This window comes from Xiphophorus couchianus, chromosome 3, assembly GCF_001444195.1.
Source record: "Xiphophorus couchianus chromosome 3, X_couchianus-1.0, whole genome shotgun sequence".
NCBI lineage: Eukaryota > Metazoa > Chordata > Actinopteri > Cyprinodontiformes > Poeciliidae > Xiphophorus > Xiphophorus couchianus.
In genome coordinates this window covers 16,410,626-16,424,901 of record NC_040230.1, presented here as the reverse complement: position 1 = coordinate 16,424,901, position 14,276 = coordinate 16,410,626, and the positions used below count along the sequence as shown (strand labels likewise).

The 14,276-nt window shown below is 38.1% G+C and overlaps 1 protein-coding gene across 1 annotated transcript in view; it reads left to right on the top strand.

Moving 5' to 3' along the window:
• Positions 1 to 4,028: 4,028 nt before the first annotated feature.
• galnt1 (UDP-N-acetyl-alpha-D-galactosamine:polypeptide N-acetylgalactosaminyltransferase 1) overlaps positions 4,029 to 14,276 on the top strand; it is a 61,724-nt gene continuing 51,476 nt past the window's right edge. The window contains exon 1 of the mRNA XM_028013231.1: positions 4,029 to 4,464. The gene's annotated coding sequence lies outside the window, so the exon portion shown is untranslated. The remainder of the gene's footprint in view (positions 4,465 to 14,276) is intronic.

Here is a 14,276-nt window from a genome sequence, read left to right as displayed (position 1 = left end):
GACTGAAGTCGTTGTATAATACTGCTAATGTCCCTGGGGTTGGCCGGAGGCATTTTGCCCTGGTTCAACTTGGAGGTGAAGAAAAGTAAGGTAAAAATAAATGTAAAAAAACCCACAGTCCTTAGGTTTGAAGTAATCCAGTTATGATGTCGATAATGTAAATATAACTATACAAACTGTGACTTTAAAAATAACTCACAGGCCAAGTTATCAGTAAGGACGAGAGATAGAGAGAGAGCAGGATTAGCTGTTCCTCCTTCAGCTGTCAGAGCATATGTTTATGTTTGTATGTGATATTGATTATGCTATAATCAATGCAGGAGAAGTTTTCCTGGTGAGTTTTGCAGCTGCAGTCTGAACCACTAAGTGGTGAGAATATACAAGGCAGGTACAAAGTAAACAATAACAAATAACTGGCTCTATAACAACTAGAATACATCATACCAACCAAGTTGGTCAATCTGGCAGTGCTGGAAAATCCTGCAAGTTCTTGTAAGCTGTGGCTTAATAAGATAATTGGAAAATGACAAGTCTTCAGTCACCCCTGGAGGGGCTGAAAAACTTAAATTCTAAGCCAAAGCTAAATTTTCTCTGCAAAACAAAATAAGCGATCATAAACATAAATAACTCTAAAGGTGTTTGTTCCTTTTGCATATTATATTGTTATACCAGGTGGCTAATTGTGTTATACTGCATATTTAAGCCTCTCTGTTAAATCTAGCTTCCTATACAAGAGTGGTTGTAGCTCTTTCATAAATCTCATCATGCCAAGGCAGAAAGTTTTCTGCAGGTACAGAGTCAAGTCATAAAATTGACAGGTAGCTCCTCAATGACATCATTAAGTCCAACAATGGTTTGTCTGTGATGCCGCCCAACTCACACAGACCAATTTGTAGGTGTAAATCTAAAAATGTGTACTCAAGCCGTATCTCACACATCAGATCATTAGCCGCCATGAATTTATCACAAAGCTGCACCTGGAGGCTGTGTTGCCAATCAGAAACAGAATTTACTATCGGGGCAAATGAGTCGGAAAATTGGGAACATCAGAAGAAAATGAAACTGCTGATTCAAGGTAGATAGCTTTGCTACGCGTTGGCAAGAATCTAAGCATTCCCAAATGCGTCTCTTATTCTGGCAATAAATCGTACCTAAAAAGGTTGTACCTGGCAGTGAAGACGATTAAGCACTCCCCTGTTGGAGAAGGTAATAGTGAGCAATGCCACTGACATCTTATTTATAGCTTTGTGTAACTTTCCCGTTTCCCACAGACAGTTCTACTTTTCTTTCTGGTGCAAAAAAAAGAAACAAATTCACTTTTTTTTATTCTGTTACCTTTTACTCCTGCTCAGTTTTTTATCCTCAGAATGTAGCCATAAATGTCAAGCCCTTGGCTCTGTCTGAGTCCCTTTTAGATTGATGGTTTGCTTGCAGGTAGTGGCCCATAAAGGTTATGGACCTTGAGATCTGCCACTGCTTCCCACATACTCCAGAAGTGCAGTGTAGCTTATTTTTAGATATTCCTACATAAAAGTTTTATATATTGTAAATGAAGCTAAGCTTTAACTACTAAAATACAACTTCTCCTCCTGATGAATACTAAGTTAGAGATACAGTCTATTGTGCAGAAGCCCTAGATGAGGGTGAGTTTTGTCCCTATTTAACTCTGTGCTAATACAGTAAAGATATCTTAGTTTTGAAAAACAGTAGGTAATAAGGACAATATTCGGAGGTTTTCTTTTTTCCTTTTCCAAGGTTTCTAAAATGTAAATTAAAGGCTATCTAACACATACAATGCGAGATCACAAATCCTGTACTTTACACAAGCGACTTTGCTACTCTGTAATGAAGATGCCAAGTCTCAAATTTCTTGTAAAAACAATTTGTTTTAATTATTGTATTCCACATGAAACACTTGGTGACTTATGGTGTAGACGTTAGTGCTTCTAAAACTCTGCATCTTTGATTAAAGGTGAGGAAGGCGTTCATTACATTGGCGACAACTATAAATATTGTTGAAAGAGGTGGATAACTTCTTATTTATTTAATCACATGTTTAGTAAAACTATAATCTTTTTGTGTTTTAAAGAGTCCCTGCTAAGTAGAATAACTCTCATAGTGCCACAACTGTGAGTGACAGGTGTAAGAATGTGCAGATTTATTTTATTATGCTTTTGAGTCACAACTAAATATTTCAGATTGCATAAAACAAATCTAAATATTGCTCAAAGGTAACCCAAGTAAACAAAAAAAAAAAGCATTTACATAAGATGATTCCCTTTAATAGGGGGGGAAATATCCAAACCAACTAGGTTCTTTGTGAACAAGTGATTATCTCCTTGTTAAATTATTTAAGAACAGTGATTAACTACATTTTTAGCTTCTGTTGTACTAGCCACGCTCAAGCTTGATAACTGATAGGCCCATAGAGTCGAGAAATTACTAAAACATAAGCTCTCTAATATAAAGTATCTTAAACATGTTTTAAATAGAAAAGCCTTATATAGAGAGATATTCAAGAACAAACGAGATGGTGACATCTATCAGTATGAAAAGGGTTGCAAGGTCTGAGTCTTTGAGATACCAGAAAACTGCAGCAATGGTTATTATCCACAGCTGAAGACAATCTGATGAACCTTCAGGAGTGGACAGCTTACAGAAATGTCCTTGAAAAATTACAGCAACATCTAAAACACTGCTGGCCTTACTTGTCCAGTTGAGGTCGATGTTCACAATTCAACAATAATGAAGAGAACGGAGGAAAATTACTTCCATCTGATAGTTCTAAGCACGTCAGGGGGTGATATCTTTTCTACAAGGCATCTGGTTTTCTTCTCTTAAAGGGGCGTGTTATACAAAATCAAGTTTTATACTATGTTATAATGTTATTCCCTAATGAGAAACATGCATGAAGTGTTGCTTTGATTCGTTCATGTATGTTTGAGGAATCCTTTAATCTCCCATGGCAGGCATTTGGGGGTGTCTAAACGCTTGCTCTTTCAAAGCGGCGGCACCACATATTTACCCAAAGCTCCGCCTTGAGGCTTAGGCTCCCAGCAGAGCTTCTGCTAACACAGCACTCCTCCCTTGCGCCCCCCACTCAGCTCGACCAGCGAAGCAGCAGTAGCCCTTAGCAAACACCTACTGAAACTATGCATCTGCTGAGATCATCAAACAAACAACTTTCAGTCCAACTCTCCAAAGAATGACTGTAAACAGGATCACGAAGAAGCATTGTTGGGATGACATGCTGAAGGCAGAGTGTTGGAAAGAGTAGGAGCTTTTTAAAGAGGCCAGTTTCAATGTGTTACATGGCAAAGTCAAATTTCTTTTAAGTCGTATTTGATATACAGCATTTTTATAACAACTGAAGGTAACACAGTTACCTGATTGTACCATAAAATAGAACTATGTGCCTGAAAAATACATAATAACCCCATGGCCCATCTTTAAGAAATGAAATGTATTCAAATTTGGAAACTACATTTTATTACTCTGGTCATGCTTAGTCTGATATGAAAATTTGTTTGATAATCTGAAACACTGAAGTATTACAAAAAAAGCAAAAACAGAAGAATCTGTAACGGATAAATACTTTTCCACATTATTAATTATGCTGCTTTTATTTAGGGGTGATCACCTATAATGCTTTTTTTTATTTAATTAGAAATAAACATTACCTTCAACCCCTTTGATTTGACTTGATAATAATAAGAGTCTTTATGTGGATATTCCCTTATAATGTCATGTTTTGAAAGAGCTTGATGTGACTGCTGATTTTATTTTTTTTTTTTGTCTGACACATTATTGTTGCTCATGCAGCTAATCTTCAGCCCTATCATTCATAATCTGAAGAGAGTTGTTCTTTTGTTTTTCCTTATTTGTCAGTCAGGTATAATTTAACTAATCAAATCCAGCATTAAGCGCATCTTTACCATCTCACACGCATCTATGTAATATGAGGATAGGATCAGTTGTAAGTATTTCTTCCGGGTTGAGGAAACCAAGGGAGGGATGAGCAGAGATGCTGCTAGTGTTTCACATCAGCAGCCAGCCGGGCTTCTATCTCCCAGTCAGACAGACAGCGGCAGAGGCAGCACGTCCACACGGGAGAGAGACAGCAGCGCTCACGGCGCGGCAGAGGCACTGAAGACTGAACTGACACTCACACTCCCAGCCTTCTCAAATGGATTTAATTATGTTGTAGCGATTTTTGAGTCTGGACGGTGTCCTTTTAGACCAGAAAAAAAAAAGAGACGCGCAGACTGGCTGAATTTTTAGGTGCCTGGCTCGTCTCGACCGTTGTCAGGGAGCCACTCTCCCCACATCGTTAGCTCGCTAAGCTAGCTAGCCCGCTAACTTAGCGGTGATACTTTGTACCGTATCAGCGTCAGTTTTCTGCCTCGGAGCTAGCCTGCGGTCTTTTGCGCCACGGCGGCAGATTGACGTGACCCGTCACAACAGGTAAGCGAACAAAACGCGTGGAAACACGTCCTTTACGGTTGTTGTTTCTTGGAGCCTCATGTTCCACCGCTGGTTTTCGCCGCTGGCCGGCGAGGTTCTAACGATATCCAGGAGCAGCGGCAGCGGAGTGGGGCTTCGGCTGGCTGTTCTTGTTGACAGAAGCAGCCGAGCAACTGGGATGTGATGCGACTCGCCGTTTAACACGCTGTTTATCACCTCACAACTCGCATTATGTCTCCACACTTGTTTTTCCTGCGAACACACCTCTAAATACTTCTCTCGGACTGTACGCTTTTGCAGAACACCATCGTTCTGAAGACTTCTCATTAAGATCTGGCGTTTCGTGTTCAACCTTGAGTGCTGATTTGCGGGGAATGGGCCAGTGCCAGGTTAAAAAAAAAAAATCGCACATTTGCCGCATTTCGCTGCAGTAACTTTTAGTAAGGGTTGATTCAGATGACTGTGACAGGTAACTGCTGCCCTACTCCGTCTGCATGTGTATGAATAGGAGCAGAAAAGGAAGGAGTACATGCACAAAGTTGATCGTTATGCTGTTACAATGCAGAATGTGTGTGTGTGTATTCTTCCTGGTGGTCGTTTCCTATTTTCCCTCCCCCTGAAACATTAGAGCTGAAGTGTTGCATTACAGGTTAGGAGGATGAACCCTAAAGAAGAGTTTGACCTCTTGTTTAGGGCTCTGTTAGAGGTCAGATCAGCATAAAAAAGGGGGGGGGGAGTGATGAGAATGTTTAGCTTGATCACATTTTAAGGGTATGAATCACTTGGAGAACCTTTTATTGGAGTTGATTTGGGTGGTTAGAGCTTGACATGTCAGGGAATGTGTGTAATGAAGGGTTGTGCTCTAGTGAGCATGCATTAACAATGCTGTAATTATCTCAAGAGATAAGAAAATGGATTTGCCATCAATCCAAGGAGAGTCACGGATGCAGAGCAGAGGATGAAGACGTATGATTGACAGGAAACAAATTAATTTTGCTCTCACATGTCTCTTAAGAAGAGAGGAAAAAGTTGAGCATATATATTGTTATCCCCTGTGCCAGAGGTTCTCACACTGTGTACAACTCTAGGTCTGATTTGAGGTCTGGAACAATGATTGATGAGCCAATTTCTTAAACTTACTTTGTTTGCAGCTTACAATCACACTAAGATGGCATTTTACTCTTAGAAATGTTTTTTTTTTCAATTCTAAGTCTCTTTTTGTGACAATAAAGCATGACGAGCATTGTAATTTAATTAAATGCAATTTAACTTAAAGCAAACTTATTTTTAATTCTGAGTTTGGTCAATTTGTAACACATGAAAGAGAAATAATCTGCCAGTTTTTTGACAGAAGTGGTTGTTTGAATCCAACAGAAAGTCAAAGAATTACAAGTTTTTCCCCATTCATTAAAAGCATTCTTTAACCTTTTATCTGTTATTTTTACTTTTATTAAAGTCTTTTATTAAAGTCAGCAAAGTCCATAATAGTATCTGTTGTTATTTCATGTATTTATTGACAAATAGTTATGGGAATCTTTACTTTTGATTCAATAAATATGATAAAAAGAAACGTCAGTGTCCCCTGCTGATCAGAGGCTATGATAATGATTGATTGGTGCTTTTCTAATGTAAACATAAACTTAATCAATGTGATTACCTTTCATCCCTCAAGAATAAACAAAATAAGTAAATTAAGTTAGTGCAACAAGACTCTGAGAAATCAAAAGAACCGTTGTAATATTTAGATACCCAAAGGCAGTGATGATACATGGTTACCAAGTATGAAAATGGTCTCTTTGTGCCTTTTATGAGCTAAATAAAACTGATAGAAAAATAACTCAAATGTTTTGGGACTCTTAACATTTTTGCAAACTCTTAAAAATCTGTATTTCTAAATGTTTTTAATAACAAAAGTTGGCTGCATGTCTAAGTTGGGAAACAATCACTTTTATAAGATAAAAACATTTCAGATATGGAATTAAAGCTTACAAGAAATCAGAATTATATGTTCTACAATTATACTGTATTCAACTTTACTCACTCACAAGCCATAGTCATTTTCTTCTTTTTTCTGACACACAAATATTTGTAGGCCAATTTTATATCTGGTGTTTTGTCTCTTAGTATAATACTAGGGTAAATTCCTTTTTTAGAAGCTTCTATAACTCTCTTAGCAACCTCCACCTAAAACAGATGTAACTTCATCCTTTAAGAGCTGCTTGACTCACCATATACAGCTACAAAAATCTTGAGTGAATTCCTCTCTGTTCTGCTGAGAATCTTTAAACAAGGTGTTGTGAGGGTGATGTTAGCTTGTTTAATCAATTATTTCCAAACCAACAACTAGTTTCTTCTGCCCAACATCTACTGTTTTAGCTTTGAAACAACTTAGTTGTAGTTTCTTAACACTATACTAACATATAGTGTTAGTAAATATATTACAGTCATAGTCTAAATAATTAGTTAACATTTTTTTGCAGTCCAAGCACTTCATTGCAAAATGCATATCGTTTGCAGTGGTGTTGCAACATATTGTGGACCCCAAAAGGAAATGTTTTTACACATTTTGTCTGAACCGAAATCTGTGAGAGGGGAAGCTGAACAACATAGAAACAAACTTAACTCAGCCAAATGAATGCTTTTGTCCTGACTGTGTCAAAATATCACCTCAGGGCTCTACAGCTGAGCTCAGTACTGTGGTAAAACATGACTGTCAGGCATTGAAAGGAAATGAATCATGTTCCTCATTTCAAGGCCGTCGAAGTCGGTAGATGTGTTTCCTGGCCTTTTTGTTAACCCTGCAGCCAGGGCGCAGCACATGTGCAGTGCTTGTATGTCCAGATGTTCAATGACTGATTTAAGCTTTCTGAATAATGTCAGGTTTTTTTCCCCTCTTCAGAGGGGTTGGGTAAATGAAGGTGTCAAATGTACAGGATGTGAAAGTCTGGCTGTGTGTCTCATGTGGTTTGTAGCTCATTTAGCACGTACAGTATAAGTGTGTGTTCATTTTTGCATTGATTATGCAATAACAATATTGGTGGTTCAGAATGATTTTTTTTTATTTTCAACAAATGATTTTAACATGGTGAAGTATGAAATTGAGATGTGTATGTTCTCACACTTTCACCTAGCTTCAGTTTGTCATGTAAAAGATGACAAACTTTAATATCTACTCAGTCTAACATTGAGCATGTATTTGGTCCTCCTATTGCACTGAGGTGGCTTTGAAACAATAGCTCTATTCTGGCCCATGTCTTTGGAGGGAGGCAACAGCATTCGGCTCTCTCGGGACTCTGTGTGCCAGGAGGCTTGGTTAAGGATTCGGTTTCCACAGCCACCTGGAGCTCCGAGCACAGGAATGCCATTGTTCCTCCATCCAGACTACGGCCAGATTAAACGCACATGCAAACAGACACATGCATCAGGACCTCATACCAAAACTTAGGTCACCCATCTTTGTTACATTGCCATCGCTCACAGCAGCTATAATCGGATAAGAATTGCTGGGATAGATACCGAGACTTGATGTAAAGCTTTCCCCTTTCATTCTGTCCCAGAAACTTACAAATAAGCTATATTTTGTTATCTTTGGGTGGTACAATTTTATCCTACAAAACTGTAGCATTAGTTTCCTTTTTGACAGTTGACAGGTAAGAAGTAGGGCAAAAAGAGAAGACGAAGACATTTGCTCACTAGCCTGGTCTGGGAATGCAACCTGCTACAGCTGCGTTAAGGACCTATTCAGTATGTTTTGAATCTGGTGAACACATCTTTCAAGGTGGTACTTTTTAATAACACTCATTTTCCCTTTTAAAATGCTCATTCCATTCATAAAGTAGCAAATTGTGAAGAAGTACTCTCTGTTCTCTAGCATGCTTATTGTAATGGATTTCTGAACATAAAAGCCAAAGAACTTTTCAGCGAAAGAATAAAAGCTGTTCAATTGACATGACCACATCAAATTAACATTGTAATTTAACATGTGTTTGTTAAATTAAATGTGAGTATGGACACTTTATTAGGTACACTTTGTTACTTTTGACTGTCCAGTTCTGACTGGACACCCAGTTAGTATTGGAACATAGGTTCAGCAATTTGTCACAATAATTTCTGAGAGATTTTGCTCTGTATTGAAATGACAGCAGATTTGCCTGATCCATATCGATGACATGAATTTCCACCAATTACCATAGCTGCTCTACCAGTTTAAGATCTGGTGACTGCGGAGGCAGCTGGAGCACAGTAAAATCATTACCACATTCAGGAAGTCAATTTGAGAGGATTTTGCTTTGTGACATGGAACGTCATCCTGCTAGATGTCGCCATCAAACGGATACATTGTAGTCATAAAGGGATGGTCATGGACAGCAGTAATACGCTAGCGGACTGTGGTGTATAAACAATGCTTAACTGGTACTAAGGGCCACCAAGAGACTCCTGCCCTTTGAATGTTCCTGATTAAAATAAACACATTGGACCATGAAGTATTTATTGAATCTGTAAAGCCAAATTTTGGTGAGTCTGTTTCAATTATAACCTTAGTTTCCTCTTTCTCACACCGGGTGTAGTCTTTCAACTGCTGTAGCCCATCTGCTTCAAGATTCAAATGTCTTATACTTAGTGAAGGTATTCCACATACAGCAGCTTGGTTGTAATGACAGCTTATTGGATCTACTGTTGTCTTTCCATCTTGTCAGATAGTCAAGATATTCACATCAGATGTCAAGAAGTTGTTTTTGTCTACACAACTCTTACAATTGGATATCATCTCTCGTTTGGGCCATTCTGACTGTGACTGTGCCTGAAATACTCAGATCAGTTTGTCTGGCACCTACCATGCCACATTTAAAGTTATTTAAACTCCCTTTCGTCTTAGTTCTAATACTCGGTTTGAAGTTAAACCGCATTACCACATTGAGACGCCTATATGAGTTGAACTGTTATGTGATTTGCTATTTCCATTAATTAAACACGTGTAGTTAATAAAATGACTGGTCAATGTATGCGAAGTAGTGGTTTTGGGGTTTTTAAATCTAATTGTATGTTAATTAGTCAGGTGATTTACGTTCAGTAATTTCCTTATTAAAAACTGTACTTGTACTGCTGTGATAGATTAATCATCTGAGGGGAAAAAAAGTATTCTGCTGACATATGCAAACTTGGGTGCAAGCACTCGATGTTTATGCTGTGCCATGTTTCTGTTGTTATAGTGAGGCTACTGCTTTGGGCCTTTCTCTTTGAACATACAAAACGTCTAATTTAGTTTGCTTTATTTGAGCTTTTCTTTAAAAAAAAAATAGAAACACCCGCTCTCAGCACATTAGATGACTGTTTGTCTGATCTCCCTGCTCATTAAGCTGGTTAAGGTTTGCCTTTCACAGCAGTCTTAGTATTGGCATGCATTCTGGAATACTACTAAACCCACTAATGCAAAGTGGTTGAGTTTTTCCTAATGGATAAAGCAGTGTGGTTACCCTCAATTCACTTTTGAAAACTGCAGTCCTGCCAGCATGAAGCACAATTGCTCCTCCGAACAACTCTTAAGAAAAGTTTATTCTATTGACTGGACGTTTGGTATCTGCCCTGCACAGCACGACTGAGACTATAAACTGCCAGACACTGTTTAGATGTTAAGTTAATCTTTATAACTGATTGATGTTCTTGTTAGTCTAATAACCTATTTAAAACAATGGCTATTGAAACATTTTAGCAAAATAGTAGTTTTTTGTTGGCTGTTGCAAAGCCAATAAAGCAGTGACATATTTCTTTGCGTAATGGAGGTGAAACTGATCATTTCCTGCTGTTGTTGAAGAGTCAGTTGATGAGAGTAAAACCAGAATGCATTACTATGACATTTGGATCAACAATATGCAGAAGAGTGGGGCGTCGCGTGGAGCAATGGTTGGAGTGGTCCACCGTATACGGAGACCATAGACCTTGACACAGATGTCCCGGGTTTGAGTCCTGTCTTCAGTTCTTTTACTGAGTGTCTTTTCCTCTTCTCGCTGCCTGCTTCCTGTCAGACTACTACTGAAAATTTTAAAAAAAGCAGTAAGCAAAAGTGCAACACTTTCATGCACTGGGTAAAATGATCAAACATCACAATAGGAAGTGGCAAGTTTCATTAAGTAACTTGAAACTTCAAGTTTCTCTATAATTTCTTGGGAAATATATTAGGATTACACAGAAAGGCAAATCACCTTTTTGCTTGTCTGAAATTTTTAATATTTAGGACTTTAAGCTTTCTAAATAAGATGGTGTCAGACCATTTAGTTTCTGTATTAGTGTGAGAGACGAAACATGGAATGATGAGGTTTTCTCACTATGTTTAAGTCTTATATACTGAGACATTTGTTAGGTCAGGATAGGACTTCGATTTTATTATTTTTTTTGCAGTGTAAGTAGAAAATGGTGTTGTTAGACTTTAGTGGTATTTTATAAATGCTTCAAATCATCAACTGCCTTCTTTTTACTAGCTCTTGTTTTATGATGCTGTGTTCAGGTGAACAACCAACCTAAGTGTGTTCAAAGCAACTTGTGATTTGAATCCTTACAGCACTTTATTTTTGCCTTTCTTCCATTATGTAAAATGAGATACTCTCTGTCAAGTTCCCAGCTGTTGAACATAAAATACTCTGGAGTAAGAGAAATAAATAAAATTGCTCCAAGCTGTATACATGTTAGCAATACTTGTTTGCAAAGACAATCACAAGGTTGTCAAAAATGAATAGAGAGGTTGATAAGAGAGCTGGAGTTGTGTGAAGTCAGCAAGATTCGTGTTAGTAATACTTGGATAAGAACCTCAAGCCGATCCCCATTACATCATTGGTTAGTGGATTCAGGGGAATCTGCTGGAAAATATTTTCATAGAATTAGAAATACACAGAGAAACTGATTTGTGACTGGTTGAGGCTTGTTCTACCCTGAGTATTAACTCAAACTTTGTGCTGGGGTTGCTGATACTGAATGAGGAAAAGTTGATGAGATCCATTTTCAGTATGACCACGTAAGTCTCAAAGAGATGTAAGGAGCTGTTTAAAATGACACTATTTTCTACAATACTCCGAGACCGTTCAGAAGTTCATTAGAGCTGCAGAAGAGAGAGACGTTCAGCAGATAGCAGGAAGCTGAACAGACTACAGTAAAGGCGATTTGTCTTATCCTTCAACCTCTGTCTATCAGGGAACAGATTTTCTGGATTTGGAAAAGTTGGAGCTCTTGAAGAGAAAGCATTACAAAAACTGGAGGTCAGAATCAGTCACAAAGTTCTGAGCAGTCAGAATGGTGTGATACTAATGATGAGGCTGAACTTAGCAGTAATCCTCTCAAATTACATCACCGTGGTAGTTCATATAAAGGGCATATAAGTAAAAAGAAAATGTTTTTTGGGGAATATAAGGACAAGTATTTCTCAACACAGCGATAATGCATGAGTGGGCACACATTTATCTTCCCCTAACACATACAAGTTAATTTTTACAATCTGAAAATATCCTTTATTTTCTACATATACAGACTCATAAAAAAATTTCTTATGAATTTTTTTCACTTTTCAGAACACGAGTGGGGATTGGCGCATCTGCAGCAGGCAGAGAAAGGTAGCGGCTTGCACTGTTACCATGATTATGTTTCATATATGGTGTAGTACATTTTGCAAAATAGATACTTCGGTGGATTTCACTGCAGTCTGAGAGAATTTCCCCGACTAACACAAATGTTGCAAGTAACATATGAAATATGAAGTTACTTCTAAGGTATTGCTGTGTTGCTCTGTTATATGAAGCTCGCACCTTTCTGACACACTGCTTCAGCTCTGAAACGGCAGAAGCGGTCATAAATTACTTCACATCCTAATTGGTTAAACCCAGGCCACTGTGATATTTCAGTGCTTAATATAGATTTGTCTTATTTCTCTTCAATTAAAGAGACATGCTTTGATGGCTTGTTTGTTGTTCTAAGATGCTTATCTTGTTATATCAGCTCCCCTACTTAAAACAGACGGGCTGGATTAATTGTAGATCTTAAAGGAGGTCGCTCAGGATGTAGATAGGTAGTTTAGCTGGATCAGATAGTACTTCAGTTGATGATCTTCAGAGGAGAAGGATGAGAAAAAAAGTAAACCGTAGAGAGTATTTAGGACTTTTTTTGGCTGGCCGTCCTTTAGGAGTTGTACGCAGGCGGCTTTGTTGGTATGTTTTTTGTGTGTGTATTTGTGTGCTTCTCTGTGTGTGTCCTCTTGCTCTGCAGCAGGTCACATTAGGGATAGTATTGCGTCGAAGTGGGTCAGCCAGCGCCACCAGGGAGTCCTGTCAGTGCTGTGCTGCCGTCTCTCATACTGGAACCAGCTAAAGGCCAACACAAACACGTAAATCCTGGTAGTACACGTGTGTGTTCAGCACATATGTTCCCTGAAAATTGCATGTAAAGGTTAATTTACATCGAAGAGATCATGCTTTTTAAACTGAGTGGGAGGAGACTGGTCTTTGGGTTATGTCATGTGGTGACCTCACTTATTCCTGCCTTATTCGTTGCACTTTGACTCCTCTTAAATAGCCTTGTTGGAAAATGTTGTAGCTGTGAAGGAGGAAAACGAGCAGTAAACCTAAGCTGCGGCAGAGAATATTTAAACTGCCTATAGAGCCTTTACAGATGATTCAGAGGCTGTCACACTCGATGTGTCTCAGCTGGATGGACACAGAGTTTCTGCAGGCTTAACGATAAGGAAATAGGATTTAGTGCAGTATTCAGCAGAGGGTTTTTTTTCCTAGCTGCAGTCTCTTGTTTTCTGCATTGGTTCTTCTCTGAGGAGGATTTAATGGGCTATTTCTGCTCTCTGCTTGGATGCCTGTGTCCCAACGTTGTTAAATAGTAAAAGCATCACGAGCTCATTTGAAGGTAAAAGATACACTTATAGTTTAATATTAGATTAAGACTCAGCAGGAATATCTCTTAGCTTCCTCAATATACAAAAACAATCTGCGGCCCCAAATTATATGACGCTCTTTGTTGGGTAATGTTTTATCATTTTTGTGTTCTTTAAAAGATAATGTAGACTCCTTTGTTATACTGTATATACAACAGGGTGAATTTGCATTGACATGTCACAAGGATTTAAAAACCTGTGGCATTAAGACAACAACAGCGTATCAGCATTCTGTTCCTATTGTATGGTGGACCGGGTTTTGTCTGGTCATAGTGCTTTGAGTGTCCGTTCCACTCTTGACCTATTTCTGCTCAGTTAATTTATATAGCACCATTTCACAAGTCATCTCAAGACACTAACAATGCAAAACGATTAAAGTCATATCTAATTACTGTACATAGAAATATACAACTGAATTAATCCACTCAATGCCAAAAGAATTGAAACATATGAAATTATTCAGATCACTAACATAAATCTGTACAGACCTATCCTGTCATAATTTTAATTCAATACAATGAAGTGAAGTTGCACCTATTCCTCGTTTTGATGTAGCACTGTTTTGAAAGAAATTGTAAGGGTGATAAGAGTTGACGTGTCTGTTGGTAAACCATACCAGTTAATTAGTCAATAACATGGACTTCAGTTAGATTCCCAATGTTACTTTACAATTATCAGAATTGTTCAAAAGAAGTACTGTTCTGAACAAAAAGCACACTTACTTTTAAACTAACATAACTGTCATAAAAACTTACAATTTCTTTTAAAAAAGCAGGTGTTTTGGCTTTCACCAAGTTCTAGTTTTATCTCAATAACGGGCAAATAACTGGGAATAAATTTCATTAGGAGCCCTGATCTTTATCTGTAATTGACACTGATCTAAAATCAA